The sequence below is a fragment of the Ammospiza nelsoni genome, chromosome 13 (assembly GCF_027579445.1).
Source record: "Ammospiza nelsoni isolate bAmmNel1 chromosome 13, bAmmNel1.pri, whole genome shotgun sequence".
Lineage (NCBI taxonomy): Eukaryota > Metazoa > Chordata > Aves > Passeriformes > Passerellidae > Ammospiza > Ammospiza nelsoni.
This window is the reverse complement of record NC_080645.1, coordinates 4700795-4719238: the sequence shown is the minus strand read 5'-3', so window position 1 is coordinate 4719238 and position 18444 is coordinate 4700795.

Here is an 18444-nt window from a genome sequence, read left to right as displayed (position 1 = left end):
CGTTGCCTTCCACACTTGGGTGCTGAGAAGATCAAGAGGAGAGTCACTGGAGACAGAGACTGAGTAGGACACGTGAGCATCTAAGTGCAAAACCTGATGGCTATTTAATGGCCATTTAACAGATATTGAGTGAAATAATATTCTGACAAAGACTAAACAAAAAAAGGGGTGCCATGATCTTTTGTTTTTCTTCTGTTCACCCAACAGGACCAGCACTTTTACCAAATGCCCTGGGTTTACAGTAAATTTTTTTTAGTCCTTATTACTTTCAAACTAAGTTCCATGCAAGTCAGGTTTGTAGCACCAACATTGGCCTTAGCTGCAGTGGGACACACAAAATACACCTTTTATAAAAGGGTCCCCCTCAAACACACACTGATTTGTCCTTTTCTTTATTTGAACAACAAACTAGGGGGTCCAGCTGAACTGCTGATCACATCCATGTTACCTTCACAGGGAAAATGTTCCCAAATTTGAGTCAGTGTTTGGGCTCTCAGACATGCCAGAGCTTAACAGCATGACACCTGAGCAGCTAAGTCCAAAGTCTGATGGCTATTTAATAGCTATTTAATAGCTATTTAACATGCATTGAGTAAAATAATAATCTGACAAAGACTAAACAAAAAATGGGGTGCCATGACCTTTGTTTTTCTTCTGTTCACCCAACAGGACCAGCACTTTTACCAAATGCCCTGGGTTTATTGTTTTGTTTAGTCCTTATTACTTGCAAACTAGTTCCATTCAAGTCAGCTTTGTAGCACTAGTGTTGGCCTTAGCTGTAGTGGGATACACAAAATACAGCTTTTATAAAAGAGTCCCCCTCAAACACACACTGCTTTGTCCTTATTTGAACAACAAACTAGGGGGTCCAGCTGAACTGCTGCTCACGTCTATGTTACCTTTATGAGGAAAATGTTCCCAAATGAGCATTTGAGTCAGTGTTTGGGCTCTCAGACATGCCAGAGCTTAAGAGAAATAGCAGGGTAAAGCATGCCACAAAGAACTGCTTTTGGAGCTTAATTTAATATATTTTGCTGTTTCCTATTGCTGCAAGAAAAACAAACAGATATAACTCCCCCTGGTGAGGAGGCTATGTACTTTTCCTTGAAATCATCACCTAGTTAATGACAGCTCTTAGATATAATTAAATTTATCCACAAAGAATTGCTGCTATGTAGAACAAGTTATCCAAACAATATTGTTGGGTTTGGCTTTCTTTCCAGAAGGTTCAGCTAATAAAAGATGTTAAGCTTTTTTTTACATAATCAAATAGAATTGAATACTAAATCATTTGTGATAAAAGGCAAAAGATATTGGTTCCTGATAATCTTTCTCACCTGATTGTATTTTTGTTAAGATAGTGACCAACAACAACTTTCTTCATATTTCAGTAACCATGTCTACTCTTCAGCTAATAAACATTATCTAACAAAAATTCAGAGGGGTTTTTTTGTTTGTTTTGGGGATATTTTGGGGATTTTGTCTCATGTAAGCTTTTAAAACTCATGGTTTCCAACAGTTTTGGTAATAAAAAGCAATACACAACAGATAGTGGAATAGCCAGTATATGCTGCTTTTCCAGAAACATTTTTATACAGAAGATTCAGGGCATTAAACTCCATCTTTTCTTAACAAGGAGTTGAAACAGAACACAAGAAAATTTCTGAAGATATGGAGATTCAGATGCATTGTTTGTGTGTAAAAGAGAATCCATTTAATGATGCATCTGTGAATTTCCCCAATGGTAATAATTTTTATCATCCTTAGCTATTACTTTTGGAGGATAAAAAACAATAGTAAAAAGTTAAGAAATTGGATAAAATCCAAATAAGACCAATTTTGAGAACTCCAGGATCTCATCCATGGAAAGGTTGATCATGGAAGCACTGCAGCCTGATTTTGGAACAAGATACCTAAGCTTGACCTACATTACCTTTTAAGCTTCTAGACCTTTTCCTCACTCCTGTATGATTTATAATGATAAGTAATTTTAGGCTTTACAGCTCAGACTGTGCCTGCTCTTCCCTCTCAGAACAGAATTTCCTGAGGATTCAACAGCCTCCATCATAAAACCCTTCTATAACCTTACCTAGCTCATTTATTGTCACAGAGCTGGGCAGTGTCAGGGTATGGAGGGAGCAGGATGAGGATCTGAAAGATTTAGGAAAATGTTAAAATACATCTGGTGCAGATGCATGCAAGCAAGTCCTACCCTATTCACTCCAGGGGAAAAAAAGACATTGCTGAAGGAGAACAGTTCTGAGAAGACCCCAAGAACCACTCTTATACACAACTATAAATTCAGTGATTGATTTCTGCTTATTCTGCCTCACAAAGTCATTTAGAGAGTGGCTCTGACTTAAAATATTGCACTAATAAAGGTAAGGCATTAAGTTTCAACAGAATTTAATTTTAAGTAAAATGACTAAAATTTATCTTGTCTTACTTTCTTAAAGGTAGAGCAGACCACATATGATTATACTTTGTAGTACTAAGCTGATCTTCCTCCCCCTCTAAAAAATAATTAAGATTCTGTATAATCTGAGTCAGCATTCTAGTTCATTAAAAGAACTCAGCACATCAGGCCCTGTTTCTTATTCCACATTACTTTTTACTTGCTTGATATAACGTGCTCTGCTAGAATATTCCACCCCCAAGACCTGTCATTATTTCACTCTTGGCATTGTTTTTGCTTTTGCTGAGCTAAAGAATCAATATCTGTATAAGCCAATTTTTAATTAAGCAAGGTGGTTCTATACAGGTGTTATCCTGGCTGTAATATTTATATACATGCACAAAAAATAAATGTGTAATTATCTTTTATAAGCTATATTCAAAGCTTTCTGAAGCAAATGGGAAGACTTCTGATTTTCCTGAACTTTTGAATTATGTCCTAGAAACAAACATCACCAGAGATCCTACTCAGCGAAGTGGAAGAAAAGAGATCAATGCTCTTCCATTCTCCCTTGGTTGGGCCATCCCTGATTGCAACAGAAAGAAAATCAAATGCTAAAGAAACAGGTGCTTTGATTTATTCAGTGAGGACTGTGGAAAATTATCTGTCCAAAATTTTAGATAAAGACTTAGTTTAGATTTATGATGAAGAAAAATACACCGTTTTGCAGCAGTTTTGGAAGAATTTCAAGGAGATTTAAAATATTACAATTTAAGATGTGGTCTCTGATAGAAGGCAAAAGACAGAGTAGAGAAAAAGTGAGACAAGATCACCAAACACAGTTTAAAAATGTGTTTTGTCTCCCTCAAATATCCTTTGCTCTTATCTTTTAATATCACACTGAATTAATTGATTCAGAACTTGGGGTGCAACTGTACAAGTGGGTAAGACTTGATAAATTGTGAAATTTAGTTTAAGGGGTGTCTCTGCAAAAGCACTGCTTGAAGAATAATTACATTTTCAAATTAGAGACCACCAGATCCTTCTCTGGTATGAAACAGAGGCACAGAGATATAAATATTCCTGTGGAATATTAACAATCAGCTGGGGATCAATCTAGGGCAGCAGAAATGCAGAGTTAGAACCAGAGGACACAGTCTCAAGCTACGTCAGGAAAGGTTTAGGTTGGATATTAGGAAGAAATTTTTCACTGAAAGAATATTAAAGTACTGGGATGCTCTTCCCAGGGAGGTGGTAGAATCAGTGGATGTGTTTAAAAAAAGACTGGACATGGCACTTGGTGCTATAGTCCAATGGAGGTGTTAGGGCATGGGTTGGACTCGATGATCTCAGAGGTCTCTTCCAACCTCATGATTCTGTGTGACTTATCCAAGGTGCAGTCATTCCACTCTCTACCAGTGTGGAAAGGGCAACTATAGCCAAAGGAGCTGGAGTTTCACTGGGAGACAGTGCTGTGGGGAACTCCTCACTGTCTGATTGTGCAGGAGCCACAAAAAGGATTTTCATCAAAATATTCTCCTCACATGGTCCTGCAGGCTCGAAGGCAGGAAAAGGTGAGGGGATCAAGGGCACCTTCAGCCCTTGCAGGTGACACAGAGCTGGGTGGATGGGGACACTCCAGAGGGACCTGGCCAAGCTGCAGAAGTGGGAATTCCCTGAGAATCTGCTGAGGTCTGACATGGCCGAGTGCTGGGACAATTGCCAAGGGCTGGAGGGACAGGAGCCAGGGAATGGCTGCCAGTGCCAGAGGGCAGGGCTGGGTGGGATACTGGGAATGAGGAATTGTTCCCTGGCAGGGTGGGCACGCCCTGTGTTGTGTCACATTGCAACCGAGTCCATCATGTCCAGGGAGAGTGCAGCTGCTGGTGCTGGGCATGGGAACAAAATGAGTCTTCATCTTATAAAGCTCCAGAATCCATTTATTATCTCTGAGTACAAGGAGAGGGATGAAGACAAAAGATGGGTAAAGGCAGGGTCATGGGGCTTTTATTGGATAATGCAGGGGTGGAGTTCAGGGTTTGGGTTTCCGCCTCTTTGGAATGGGAGCACTGCACAGCCCTGGCACAGGGTGCCCAGAGCAGCTGGGGCTGCCCCTGGATCCCTGGCAGTGCCCAAGGCCAGGCTGGACACTGGGGCTGGAGCAGCCTGGGACAGGGGAAGGTGTCCCTGCCATGGCAGGGGATTGGGAGTCCCTTTCAAGCCAGGCCATTCTATGATTTTATGATATTTGTCAGGAAAATGAGTGATGCTGTAGAAAATCCTCTACAATCTGCTTTGGCTCTTGCAGTTTCTGCTGTCACACTGGACTCAGAACTCTGTCCTTATCTCAGGCCTGTTCTCTGCACAGGGGATTTAAATCCACCAGCTCTTACTCTCAGGTTCCTGGCTCACTGCTCAGGCTGTGGAGAGGGACACACTGATAACAAACATCTGAAATTCCCCCTCTGTGCAAAAGGTTGAAGGCCAAAATTTGAGCTGTATGGGCGGCTCTGGTGTCTACAAGGTTAAGCAACAAGTGATTCTTCAGCATTACAAGTTTTGACTTGAGCAGGAACACTCAACCAGATTCTGATTTCAGGTGCTGCATTATCTTCCTGCAGAGAAACCCAATGGCTGGGCACAGCTCCCTGGGACATTCTGCAAAGGTGCTTAAAGTAGGACTGTGCAGAACTTAAAACTGTCTTTTTGATCAAATTTTCTACTTAAGAAATACTGTGCAATGGGAGGGAAATCGTTTTGTGTCAATTTACACAGGATTCAATAAAAGCAAATTAAAAAGTTGTTTCCTATTAAAATCGACACAAGTTTTCTATTATCATGAGTATTATTAACTGGAGATATATGTGCCAGATCTTCTTTTAATTACAGACATATAACTTACACAAAGAGAAGTCATATCTTCCAAGTAATTACAGGCAGCTTTAAAGCATATTATTGTATTATTAAATTAAAAAATCTGCTAGTAGAAAGATCAGAAATTAAATATAGAATCATCCAACATTCAAAGAAAAAGTGTGCATAGACAGACATGAAATAAGCTAAATTATTCAGATTTAAAACAGTTTTCACACAGGAAGAATTATATACAGCAGCAGTGTTTTGCTGCAGTTTTCTAAATCAGATGTAGCTACTAGCAAACTATTCAGCTGTTATTGAAAAAATCTAAGAAATAAACCCAGCCTGTCCTGGAGAGCAGGCAAAGCACATTTATCCCCCAGTGAAGCCATTTCCAGAAAGATCCCCATGCCTAGCAATAGGAGGAAAATGAACAACAGCATCATAAAATGAGAGCACAGTGCATTAAGCAATATTGCCTCCACTCAGTTTTTCAGAACTTGCACACATGTGTGGTTTAACCTCCTTTTCCAGCTCAGGACTCAGAATTCCTGACCCTGCCCAGTGCTAGTGAGACAAGGTGGAAGAGGGAGGCACAGGCCCCACTCCAGATGGATTCCACAGGCCTCTGAGTCCTCATTAGTAAGACAGGAACAATCCAAAGAATATTTTGGATATATCAATATCTTACCAATCCAATGAATATTTTATCCATGTCTTTGTTCAGCCCTTGGAAGAGGCAAATCTGGCTGTGCAGTGACCACAGAGGATGTGGACTCCCTCAAGTTGTGCTTCTCCATTCCCCTCAGCCCAAACTGCCCCAGAACTTGTGCTACCCCACCAAAAACCAGTTCAGTTTCTGTTCTACTCCCTAAGTCTGTGGGGCTCACTATGAATTAATGCTGAGCTTTAATAAGATGGAAAATAGTACAGATTAAAAAGGATCATAATGCATAAAACTGCATTTTGAGGTTGAGCTGGATGTAATTTTTAGCTGGCTGTTACATATTTTACTGTAGCTTTAGAGAAGGATTTCCAGGAAGCATTTTCAAAAGTAGTTCCAAGAGCCTTTTCTATATGGCCATGGAGAGACAAATATGTGCATGTGCTACATACATATTCAAAGTGTACATCTATTTTTATACCAGTGTCTAATGTTTAAAATATTTAAATATTTTATCCCTTTTCCCTCCACTAATAGTTTCCAGTAATGGACAGATCCATAACAATGCAAGAATGATTCTTTTAATCAGATTTCCCTTTTAATTTTGTAAGGTTAGCAGGTTTAGAAATTTATAATAAGTTCTGAACTTCTGGATGTTTATCTAAGCTGAACTCAAAGAAATCCCTTCTAAAATTTTAAATTTCCCTGCTATAATTTTAGTGCTAAAGATCTACCTTAAGGTTCTGTATCTTGCATGTAAGTCTCAATTTGTATTGTTATAAAGGAGAGCCACTGGTGTGCTTTCTTGTGATATTGCAGTTATTAAGTGAATCTTTTCTTAGATTCACTTTCTTCTTAATGTAAACCCAAGTCCTCTAAAATAAAGCAAAATATTTTTCTCTTCCTACATGCCAACAGCACACTTTTTTTGAACAAGTACCAACTACATTTGTAGCAATATTAAAAATCAGTTTTACCAGTAGCCTTGGCAGGTACTCTGCAAATTTAAAGGCTGTTAAATTTGATAAGGCATTACCACCCTAGGAAGCTCTTGGAACATCCATCCCCCCTCACAATGGTCTTTGGGCACACACCAGCAGTGAAAGACACCACAAGTTCTACTTGGATGACATAAGACAAAGGACATGCTGGTTTCAACACTTACTGCACAAACCTGTTTTTCTTCTGGCTAATTCAAAGTGTCATCAGAATGGATTAAAGAGCAAAGGAAAGAGAAAGAATGAGGGAGAGGAGGTAAATTAATTCCTCCATACCAGAAAGCCAACTTTCAGTCAGCTTTTCCCTGGATGTTTGTATCTGCAAGCCTACTGAGGATTCCAGCAGAAGGAAGTCTATTAATTTTCCATGTACTTGTTGACGAAAAAGCTATCAGGATTATGGGTTGAATATTTCTAGAGTAGGGAAAGTAAGGGATGCAATTAATCTCTGTGAACTAAAATATACCTCTTTTCATTAATCTTTTATTGTAAATGAGCAAAGTAATTGAACCAGTACCACACTGTCAGAATAAATGCAATGCCAGTGGGATATGCATGAGAGAGCACATACTGATTGAGTATTAAATATCTAACGGCAATAATTTATGGTTCATTACCTCTTTTTGGAGTTCCTTAGTTGCAGAGTGCTTGAATTTTAAGTAGCCAGACTTTCAGCAGAAACCGCTCTCAAAAGCTGAACATACCAAATGTGCAAAACCCTCTTAAAATTAAGAGTTTTGTACTTAGTTGAGGCAACCTCTGCACCACCAGAAATGTGCATCTATTTGCAACTTGGATTAATGCAATTAAAGATGCAGCGATTGTGATGGTGTTCACAGGGGTCTTAGGATGAGGGAAGAGATGAGGATCTGACTCCATGTTTCCGAAGGCTTGATTCATTATTTTATGATATATATTACATTAAAACTATACTAAAAGAATAGAAGAAAAGGTTTCATCTCAGAAAGATGGCTAAGAATAGAATAGGAAGGAATGATAATAAAAGCTTTTGTCTTGAACAGAAAGTCTGAGCCAGCTGACTGTGATTGGCCATTAATTAGAAACAACCACATGAGACCAATCCCAGATGCACCTGTTGCATTCCACAGCAGCAGATAACCATTGTTTACATTTTGTTCCTGAGACCTCTCAGCTTCTCAGGAGGAAAAAAGTCCTAAGGAAAGGATTCTTCATAAAAAGATGTCTGCGACACAGTGATGAATACTCCAAGGATCATGTGCCAAGTGAAAATTGGAGAAATAAACAGAACATTGTACACAGGCAGATCGCAGGTAAAAATGGCCAAATACCTTCTTACCTGTGTTCCTGTAAGGAGACTTCATACAGGAGACACAGCTTTGTGCTGTTCCCTTGGATCCTGTCACTGGAAACAGGACCAGAGGGAACGGCTGGAGCTGGGCAGAGCAGAGTCAGGCTGAGATCAGGGAAAGGTTCTGCTTCCCCAGGAATGGCTGGAGCTGGGCAGGGCAGGCTCAGGCTGAGATCAGGGAAAGGTTCTGCTTCCCCAGAGGTGCTGGCACTGCCCAGGCTCCAGGGATGCACAGGGGGATTGCTGGGGGCTCTGCAGGGACAGGAGTTGGGTCAATGATCCCTGTGGTGCCTCCAAACTGTGGATATTCTATGACTTCCAAAAGGCTAAAAGGCCAAATTTTAGAAAGGGGAGCAGAGCACAACCAGTTAAAACACTGTGTCACATGACACCACTTAATTATTAAGTAACACTGCTCCTGTTCAAGGGAAAAATATTCAGACATCTCCTTGTACAATTTGAAGTATAAATAATGTTATCTCTTTACTATGACTTGAGCATTCCTGACAGCACCAGGCTTACAGGGAGCTGTGGCAACAGTGAGAGCTGCAATGAGTTTGGCCTCTTCCCCTGGCACCTCTTTCCCAGGCTGTGAGCAGAACCGTCTTTTGCAGGGGAGAGATGTCACCTTTGCTAAATTGACACACCGTGACCTCCTTCACCAATAGGCCTCCTGACAGATTCCAGCTGTCCTGCTCTGACAGAATCTTTCAAGGATCAAAGAAAAGATCAAACTGGAAGTGGGAAATAAATGCTTCAGAGTTTTTATGCCCCCTTCATCTTGACTTCACAGGAGTGTAAGTGATGAAATCTGAGGGAAACCAGACAGGAGTCAGCCCAAACCCACAGATTTTAATCCTTTCTGAATTTGACTCTTTCTGCTGCCTACTGGAATTGGTCCTGGAATGCATACCAGGCTCCTGAGCCTTTCTGCTCCTGGTGAATTCTGCTCATCTGTTGAAAATTAAACTGTCCTACTCAGACACTGCTCACTTGGCAACAGACTGCTTTATGTTTACTGTTTATTGATTGTTGTTAACTGGGACTATAGAGAAGAAGCATTTCAGTTTCAAAGTCGTCCCAGAGGACACTGGCAGGTTACAATCACTTATACTGTAAAAAAGCTTCATATTAATTGACTCTATATTTACATATTATGAATGCATATTTTAATCTGTTTTACATGAATAAGTCCTCCACAATGACGGTTTCATTTCCTTTTTTAAAACAACATAACTACTTGCCTTATTTGAAGAGACAAATCTCTTCTAAATTGTTTTGACCTTTCCTTGTGTCCTTTCTTAAAGTGGAAGTTGTATCTGCCTTCTCAGTTCAGGAATTTCTTATCTTAAAGCAAAGGGATGAACTCAACTTCAAACTGAAACCATTTCATTGTGCTCCCTCCAGTTTGGCAAGTCACCCTCTCTGTCTGTATTTGAAACAGCCAAACTCCTCACTAGCTCAAATCAACTATTTTTAGCCACAATAGACAAAAGGCTGGGAATAGATCAACTACAGCACTGTGCTGGAAAAGGTCTCTGGTCAAGCCCAGAAAGATATGGAGATAGCCCAGACTACTAAAATACAAAGGTCAGGACATTAATCTGGAACAGAGCAGAACCATCTGAACATGGCATTCCTGTTGCTGTTTAATATTTTGCCCTCAACCTTAGCAAAGTTTGTTCTCCTCCTGTAAAGACCTTTTGTTTGGAGTTTCCAAAGCCAACCCATATTAAGATGAAACATTTTCTTACCCATCTCCAATTTCATCACCCTCAGAGCAAGTCAAGAGGCTTCAATAAAATATTACCCACTTATCCAACACACTCTGTGGCCTCAATGCTTCCATTTTAAGTTTACAGTCATCATTATCCCTACCCAAACCCCAAATACTTATCAATGTTCTGCTGTTTTCCAGGACCACAGGAGCTATTACAAGCCAGCTGTGCTGGGTTCTAAAACCAGAGCCAGACAAAGCTTTCCTCACAAAGTACCTGCCTCCCTTAGCAATTTCCAAATTAAATTATTGGCTCACACAGGACACTGCTAGCAAACAGAAACCCCTCCATCCTAAGGCCTCAGGATGAGGAGGCATCTTACAGAGCCCTATTTGTCAGGCGCCACATTTAAAGAGCTGCAATAAAACAATTAAGGATATTCCCAGATGTGAACACTGCAGTCCTGAGCGTTACTATTCCATTTCCTCATTCTCAAATCACTCTAATATTCCTCTGGTAAATGTGTACTATGGGGGCTTATCTGTTACTGCTCTGTGTCTCCACAGCACCTTTGTAGCAATGTTCTTTTGTGTTTGGAATTACACCCTGCAGAAATTGCTTCCTGCCGCTGAGACAGACCAATTCATTTTATGACTACAAATCTATATTAATGTCTTTTCTACAGTATTTAATGATGCAAGTCCTTCCACTTGTTACTCTTAAGCATATAAAGGCCTGTATTTCTGGAGACAGCAGTGCATGCAAAAGATCACAGTGGTTTTTATTGCAGTTAGAAAATACCTGATGTTGCTATGATCAATACAGTGAGACCATGTGTGAGTTACATTAAAATGTTAAGTATGGACAAATAAAAAATCAAATAAAAATCAGGACCAAGTGCCTGCAATGGAATAGTTATAAAGAAACAGTTTATATTTTTTCTAAAATCCATTCTAGCATCATAGCAGAAGAACAGAAGAAAGTAGCAGAGTGCATATGGAGTTTAATTTTGAATGATATTGAAAGGTCAGTACAGAACTGCTCAGTTCATATTTTTGTGAAGATAACATGTGTGAACTAGTTATTTCCTCCTTTTAACATATAATGACCTTGTCCTTTGATTTAATGAGAAAATTATACCTGCTGCACTCAGATTTAACAAACTCTCCAGAATTAAAGATGTACCAAAGTAGGGGAAAAAAATATAAAAGAAGAATGAGAAATGAGACCTTACACTTAGAACCCAACCATGTGGCAGAAGAAAGGCCAGAGATGCCAGCACAGAGACCTGTGGAGCCTTTGCTGTGACATGGGCAGGAGCAGAGAGGGGAAAGCTGTGCAAGAGCTCCTTCCAGCTCAGGTGCACTGACCTTACTGATGTGATATAATGTGAACAATGCTCATGGTCAAATGGCAACTGACACATGTGCTGCTGGTAGCAGGGAATGCAAAAAAACCAAACAACAGTGCCTGAAACACTGCACTGCAATTATAACTTGAGAAGGCTTCTATAATCTCAGTTCTAAGAAGGTTGCACAACCTGTGTTAAGGTCATACATGTCAATTATGAAGGTTGCAGTAGTAGCCCATGTCACAAAAGAACATTTATTTGTTCATTTAAAATTGCAATTAATTTAAATTGTTCTCCTCAACTCATGGAAAAATGTTGAGGCCTGAAAGAAATCTCTTTTCATCTGCAGGAGTAGAAGAGTGAACTCTTAATTCTCATTCTAGCTTTGCTTTAGCCACTGTGTACTCCTGATTATGTTTCTTTTACTTTCTACCTTTTAGAACTCTGCAAACTGCCATATTTCAAAAGATTTGAAATTTGTGTGCCCAGCATCCAAGGACCTGCTGCACAAACAACACAAAATGCAAGTGGCTGCACTTGCTTTCCACTGCTCTCTCCTTGCAGCTGAAGAAATCAGACTGGAGGTACAGAAGCTTAAAAAGATTGAGAATTTGCTTTAGTATGACTTCTGTTGCTTTTTCCAGGTGAGCCCAGGGCTGTTCCAGGGCACAGACAAGGAAAGCAGAAGCTTTAAGGGAGTGCTTTGTCGTTCCCTCTCTGCTTGTTTCTTTGGTTTTGTGCGGGGTTTTAATTTCACAAGCACATTGAGTGGAGGGACAGATGAGATCAGAAAGGGATTTCTGAGGATGAACTCTTCCACAGGGATCACCTGGGAAAATCCATCTGATGCCCTAATGACAGACACATTTTTGAACAATCAACCTGAAGAAATGTTTAATGAATATTAGATTATATTAAATATACAGGTTACATCTAAAGCCTGACTAAAGCAACTGGACACTGACACTTAATTTTCTTTAGTTAAAAATGAAAACAAAACCAAACTGAAGACTACTGAGTTTACGTTGTTTCTCCTGATATTCCCCTCTGCTGACTTCAGAGCAAGATACTCACAAGGAAATAAAACCCTCCCAAAGCCAAGTGCTGGTTTCAGTGAAATGCAGAAGCAAAGCAGGCGGCTCGCAGCCATGCTGGCAAAATTCCCAGGTATCAGCCCTGCGCAGGGAGCTGTCACAGCAGCGATTGGCAGGTCCAGAGCCCTGTCCCCTGCTTTTAGGCGTCCTCAGCTGAGTTTCCTGCCTGTGATCGATCTTGCAGTCCACCACAGCGTGGCACTGTGGCATTCCAGCTGCAAACTTGGGTTTATTTCCCTGCAGCCAGGCTCCGGACACAGCCCCCAGGCAGTGCCTGGGCTGGGGACACAGCCCCTAAAGCACCTGGGGCGTTCTGCAGCTCTGCTCCCCCACTCCCCATCAGCTCCAAGTGTGGATCCCATTCCAGAGGCTCCTGGGCTCCCACTTTGCAGGAATGCCTCCTGGGGGAACAATCCCTTAGCTCTCAAAATAACCCCATCCTAGAGCTAACATTTTATATTCAGTTATACACTTCTGACAAACCAATACTTTCCATCAGAAAAAAAAAAAAAAAAAACAAACAACCAAAATCAACAATAATAACAACAAAAAAAAAAAACCAAACACCAAAAAACCCCCCCAAAAAACCACAAAAAACACCCCAACCAAATTATCAAAGAGCTCCATCCTCAAGAATCCCACGAACATACACCAAATCCTAGCCCACTCCAATGAGTATTTCTGTACCATTGCAAAATATTTTCTAAGGGATCCTTGGAATTCTGAAGAATTTGTACTCGTAGATCGTGGAATGAAACAAAACAACCATTCAGCATTCTCAGAATAGTCTGAAATGAATATTGCAGACACCAGGACTGCAAAACCCTGTTTATTGTAGAAAGTGTTACACAGGTTTTGTTGATTGGTGGCCAAGCAAAGCCTTCCAAAGTGGTTTGTGGGTTGGTTTGGTTACTATCTTCTCCATCTTAATATAATATACTCTCCTGAAAGGCTGCAGCCTTTCTGCCCCTGTCTCTGAAGGTGGCAGGAATTGCAATGAGCTGTTCAGGGCCCTGTCACAGCACTGCTGCATCTGTCTCGTGGCTCCCAATTGAAATACTGATCAAGTCTGGCCCTACTGAATTTTTACAATTGAAGTTTCAAGGTGACATACTATGGCATAACATTAAGCATAGATTTCATTTGTCCTTCATTAATAATCAACCTTACAGTCAAATATCCATTAACATGAACTGCATAATAAAATCAACAACAATTTCAAATGAATTCCCATATGAACAAAACATTTCAAATGCTTAATATTTCACACTCTTCTTTCACCAGATAGAGTTCAGTAGCAGTCTAGGTCTTTGAAATCTTCATAATGCTTTTTATCTTTTGAAATGAAACATTTGCCTTAGACTTTCATATCACCCCTATTACTTTACATCAGTGCCAAGTCAATTCCCTTTCTGGATTTCATCTTTCCTCTCATATCTCTTTTGCCATTTAGCAAACAACATCCTGTCTCTGGATCTTCTCAGGGTATTTACTCACAAAAAAAGGACACTGTTCTAACTAAAATTAGCAGAATCAGAAAAAAGGCAGCCCTCCTCTGCTTCGTGGGCTGGCATGTGCAATAAGTGAAAACTCAGAGATGGGATTAATTGCATCAAACAAATAAAATTAACAGTTTGTTTGCCTCACAGAACTTAACTTGGCAATGGAGGCCCTCTAGTATCACCCACTGGTGTACTGAATTATTATAAATGTAATGTAATATGTACATTTACACCTTGGACAATGTAAATTTTTGTCTTTTTCCCTGTCCTGTAGATTTTTTTATTTTACCAAGCAAGAAGGATTACAACCCTTTTTGCTAATACAACCTGGTTCTATTCTGTTCAGGAGAACAACAGCTCCAAAGAACAAAACTCCCAGCCATTATCATTATTAATAAAGAAAAATTTTCCAATTGTGACTGGAACCTTTTAAGATTTCAGATGGAGCTGCTTTTCCTGGTGGGGAGCAGTGTGATTGCTTGTATTCTGGGGAGTAGAGGTGACTTTGTCATGCTCAAAATCTGTGCTTTTTGATGTTAACTAACTTCCTATAAAACCCTGTGAATGCCAGATAAGGAGGCTTTTACCTGAGAGCAGCTAAGTCTGATAAGTGAAGTGTTTGATTAAGCTCAACTAAGATTAGGAGAAAGTTATTGATGCCTTATCTCCAAAGGACTATTCAGTTCAACAGCTATCTCAGTGAGAAGCTGTCCTTTTTCTCTCCCTGACAAAGCCACAATCTAACCATTTTAAATCCAATCCACTTACAGCACTCAGACAATGCTCTTCATTTCCTAGAGCTGAAGTTGCCACATTCCCATGGCAGACTAGGACAATATTTATTACAAGATCCAGAATGGATATTCTATGGAATTCTCAGGCACTAAACACTTTAGACAAGAAAGGTTCCCCAGAATTTCTCCGTCTTGAGAGGAAAGCACAATTTTTAAAGTACTGCTTCCATTACATAATGCTCCTCTGAAAATAATGCAGAGCAATTTCCAGTACTTTATAAAATCTATTCCTTTAGGCTGCCATTTACATCCTAGGAATTACAGCCATACCAAGCATTTGCATGGAGATCATTAATATTTAAAGTGGGACATGGAACTGGAGCAACTGAAAAAATCTGCACTCATAGGGGGGCACAGGACCCTCCTTCAGTGGCAGCAGCAGTGCATCCCTCTGCCCACTGATGGCTCTTTGGAGTGGTGGTTACTGCTTTAATTAACAGTTTGGAAGTCTCCTGTTGCTCAGACAGCCTCCCAAGAGAGGGGTCCTCGATCCCAGAGGTGTTTTATGAAAATGTTGGCACTGCTGAGCACAGACAGGGCAAAGCACCAGCCCTGAACCCCTGTGCTGTGTGACCAGAACCTCACCTCACCTCACCTCTCCTCTCCTCTCCCTCTCCTCTCCCTCTCCTCTCCCTCTCCTCCCTGCAGCCCAGGGGCCCTGAACTGAACTGAGCCTGCCCTGCAGATCTCCATGCCCAGCATTCCTGGTCACATTCCTGCCCCTCCATCTCCCTGCTTGGGGCATCTGCTGCTTGCAAATCTCATACCAAGGTGCCCAGTTCCCAAAATATTGCCCATCCAACAAGCAGTTCTATTTTACAAACTTCAGTATGTGTTTGGGCAGCCCCAAACTTCTTGGGAACGTGATTTATTTCTGCTGGAATGATGTGAGGCCACGCTTGGACTTTGAGTGAACTTGACCTTCTCTCCTGCTGTAAATTGCCTGACACACTGCTGGAAGTACAGAGACTTTGTCAAGAATCTGTAATTATCAAAATGCATGAAACTGGAGATACAATTTGCACTTGTTCATCACACCATTCCATTTTCATACTGTTGTATTTTTTCTCATTTTAATTGAGTTCCTGTGCTGTAAATTAGTCTCATAGTGCTCCTGCCTTGTTCTGGCTTAAAGCAGACATCCATGAGGTATCACTGAAAAAGCTAAATTCTTCCTGTGAGGGATATTGAAATTTCCTCGCTAATTCCACTGCGACAGCTAATTTAACAAAGGTTTACTATTAGTTCTTAATTCTTTTCCAGGCCATGCCTTCTTCCAGCATACAAAAGTGAATGTTAAAAAACCCCACCCTATTATCGTGGCTGTCTGTTGTGAACAGACTTGTGAGATGATAATGACAAAAATGCAGGTGGGGTCTCTGGAATTTGTGCAGGTAAGCAAACTAAACAGAGCTAGGCAGTGCTCTATTTATCTAGCACAAATATGTATGTTCCACAAATATAAAAAGAAAGTATTGATTTGCTACTGATACAAGCTCTCTTTCCCCCAAGCACCACCGGCTTAAAGCCCTTTATGGAATATACTCTTGTTGATCATCAAATACAGCACATTCCTACATCAGCAGCATAGGAGGGAAGATTATTCCTCTGAGAATTACTGTATTCAAGAGGCAAGTGATAATATCATCACAAAATAGACAAGTTACATTTAAAATTAAATAAAATAACGCACCAGAGGCTTCTGCATCTCCTAATGCTTTTTTATTTCCCAAACTTGCCTCTTACTGGATCAGGCAGAACAGTGCTTTACTTCCATGAATTTTTAATTTGATTTCATCAAAACTGTGGTGAATTTTTCCCACCTTTTCCCTATGCAGACTTAAAAACAGCTTACAGAGTTTGTATAGCCAGAGCAACTAAATCTGGCTCAACATGCCAGACAAAAGCACTGGTATTACTGAGAGTAAATACACAACACTTGACTTAGAGCTCATCTTTTGGCAAAGCAGGGAATTCACTTGTTTGCAAATTGTATTCACAGGCTTCATTCACTTCATGGGAGGATGCAGGGCTCAAAGGTGTTTCTGCTCCTTTTTCCTTGAAGTAAGAACAATGTCACCCACAAACCGTTTCGCCATTATTAAAAATCTGTCATAGAACCATGGAATGGTGTGGGTTGGAGGGGACTTCAGAGATCATCCAGTGCCACCCCTGCCATGGCAGGGACACCTCCCACTGTCCCAGGCTGCTCCAGCCCCAGTGTCCAGCCTGGCCTTGGGCACTGCCAGGGATCCAGGGGCAGCCCCAGCTGCTCTGGGCACCCTGTGCCAGGGCCTGCCCACCCTGCCAGGGGACAATTCCTCATTGCCAAGATCCCACCAAGCCCTGCCCTCTGGCTCCTGGCACTGCAGTTCCTGATGAGTTGTTCCTCTCTGGTTTCCCTGCAGCCCCTCAGAGCCTGGAAGGAGCTGTGGGGTCTCCTCACAACTTCTCCTCTCCAGGCTGAGCATCCCCAGCTCTCCCAGCCTGGCTCCACAGGGGAGGTCTCAAATTCCCAAGTACTACTGGAGTTTCACAACATGATATTCTCTAAGAAATGGTCATTCTGACATATGTATCTTATTCTTTCTTCTCCAGTGAGCTGAATCTGTTTCCCAATCAAAAACTTTTAAATGAAGCAACCATTCCTTTGGCAGAACCACAGTGGTGACACTTTCCACTGTGACAGCCACCAGGGACTTGGGGGTTCAGTGAACACAGGGAGCTACTAAAGCACTGCAAGAAATGCAGGAGATTCCTGCAGCATCCATTTGATAAATATAGCCTGGGTTTAATTTGTCCATTCAACCCCTTCTCATCCTGGGGAGGCAGAAGTTAATTTGTTTTACATGCAAGCAGCAGACATTCGGGTCAGCCTGAAGAAACCATTTTGGACTGTCAGCATGCATCTAGGGGAGCCCTGAGACAGAGTGGGAGACAAATTGACCAAACGTTGATTTATAACAACAGTCAGCCAGAGAAGGCAGAAATGTGAAAACAGTGCAAGCAGAGTGTGAAACCCAAATCTGAACTGTCAGGGAACTGAAAGAACAACCAGATGCTTTCTGCAGTGACATAAATCGAAGCAGAAGTCACCAGGCAGAGATATAAGCAATGCTACCACAACACGTAAATAATCTGCCTCACTCTGAAAGAGTTGTTCTGTGGTGCTGAAAGCAACTGCTGGTTGCATAAATCACATCCCCCCTCAGACACAAACAGGGTAGGACATGCATTCTTCAGAGAGAGGAAACGGTGCCACAGAGTTGGAGTATTCTCTCCTGCTGGAAATGCAATCTAGGACAAAGAAATTGTCACATTCTGGGTGTAAAAGAGTACCAGTGGATTAGAGAGTAGCTCCTGCTGGCACTGCTCTTTCAATTTATCCCCAAGTATCACATGAACATTACTGTTACTGCTTCCATTCTGCATTAAGAGATGGAGAAATTGGTTACAGACCAGCAAGAGACCATTCAAACAAATGAGCAGCTAAAAACTACAGAGGCAACAACTCCTGAGTGTACAAGTTACAGCATTCCAGGATGCAGGAATTTATATTTCATTCCACAGCGGACTGTAATTCTATTGTTCCTGTAAGTCAGCAGCTATCATTAAGCAATAGCCACATAAAGTATCTGCAGTCTTCTGAGTTTCAGAGCACAGAACTGAGATAATCCTGTTCTTATGTCATATTGCCAGGTCATCTTTCAAAGTGAAGTTTATGTACAAGAACCTTGTGAAC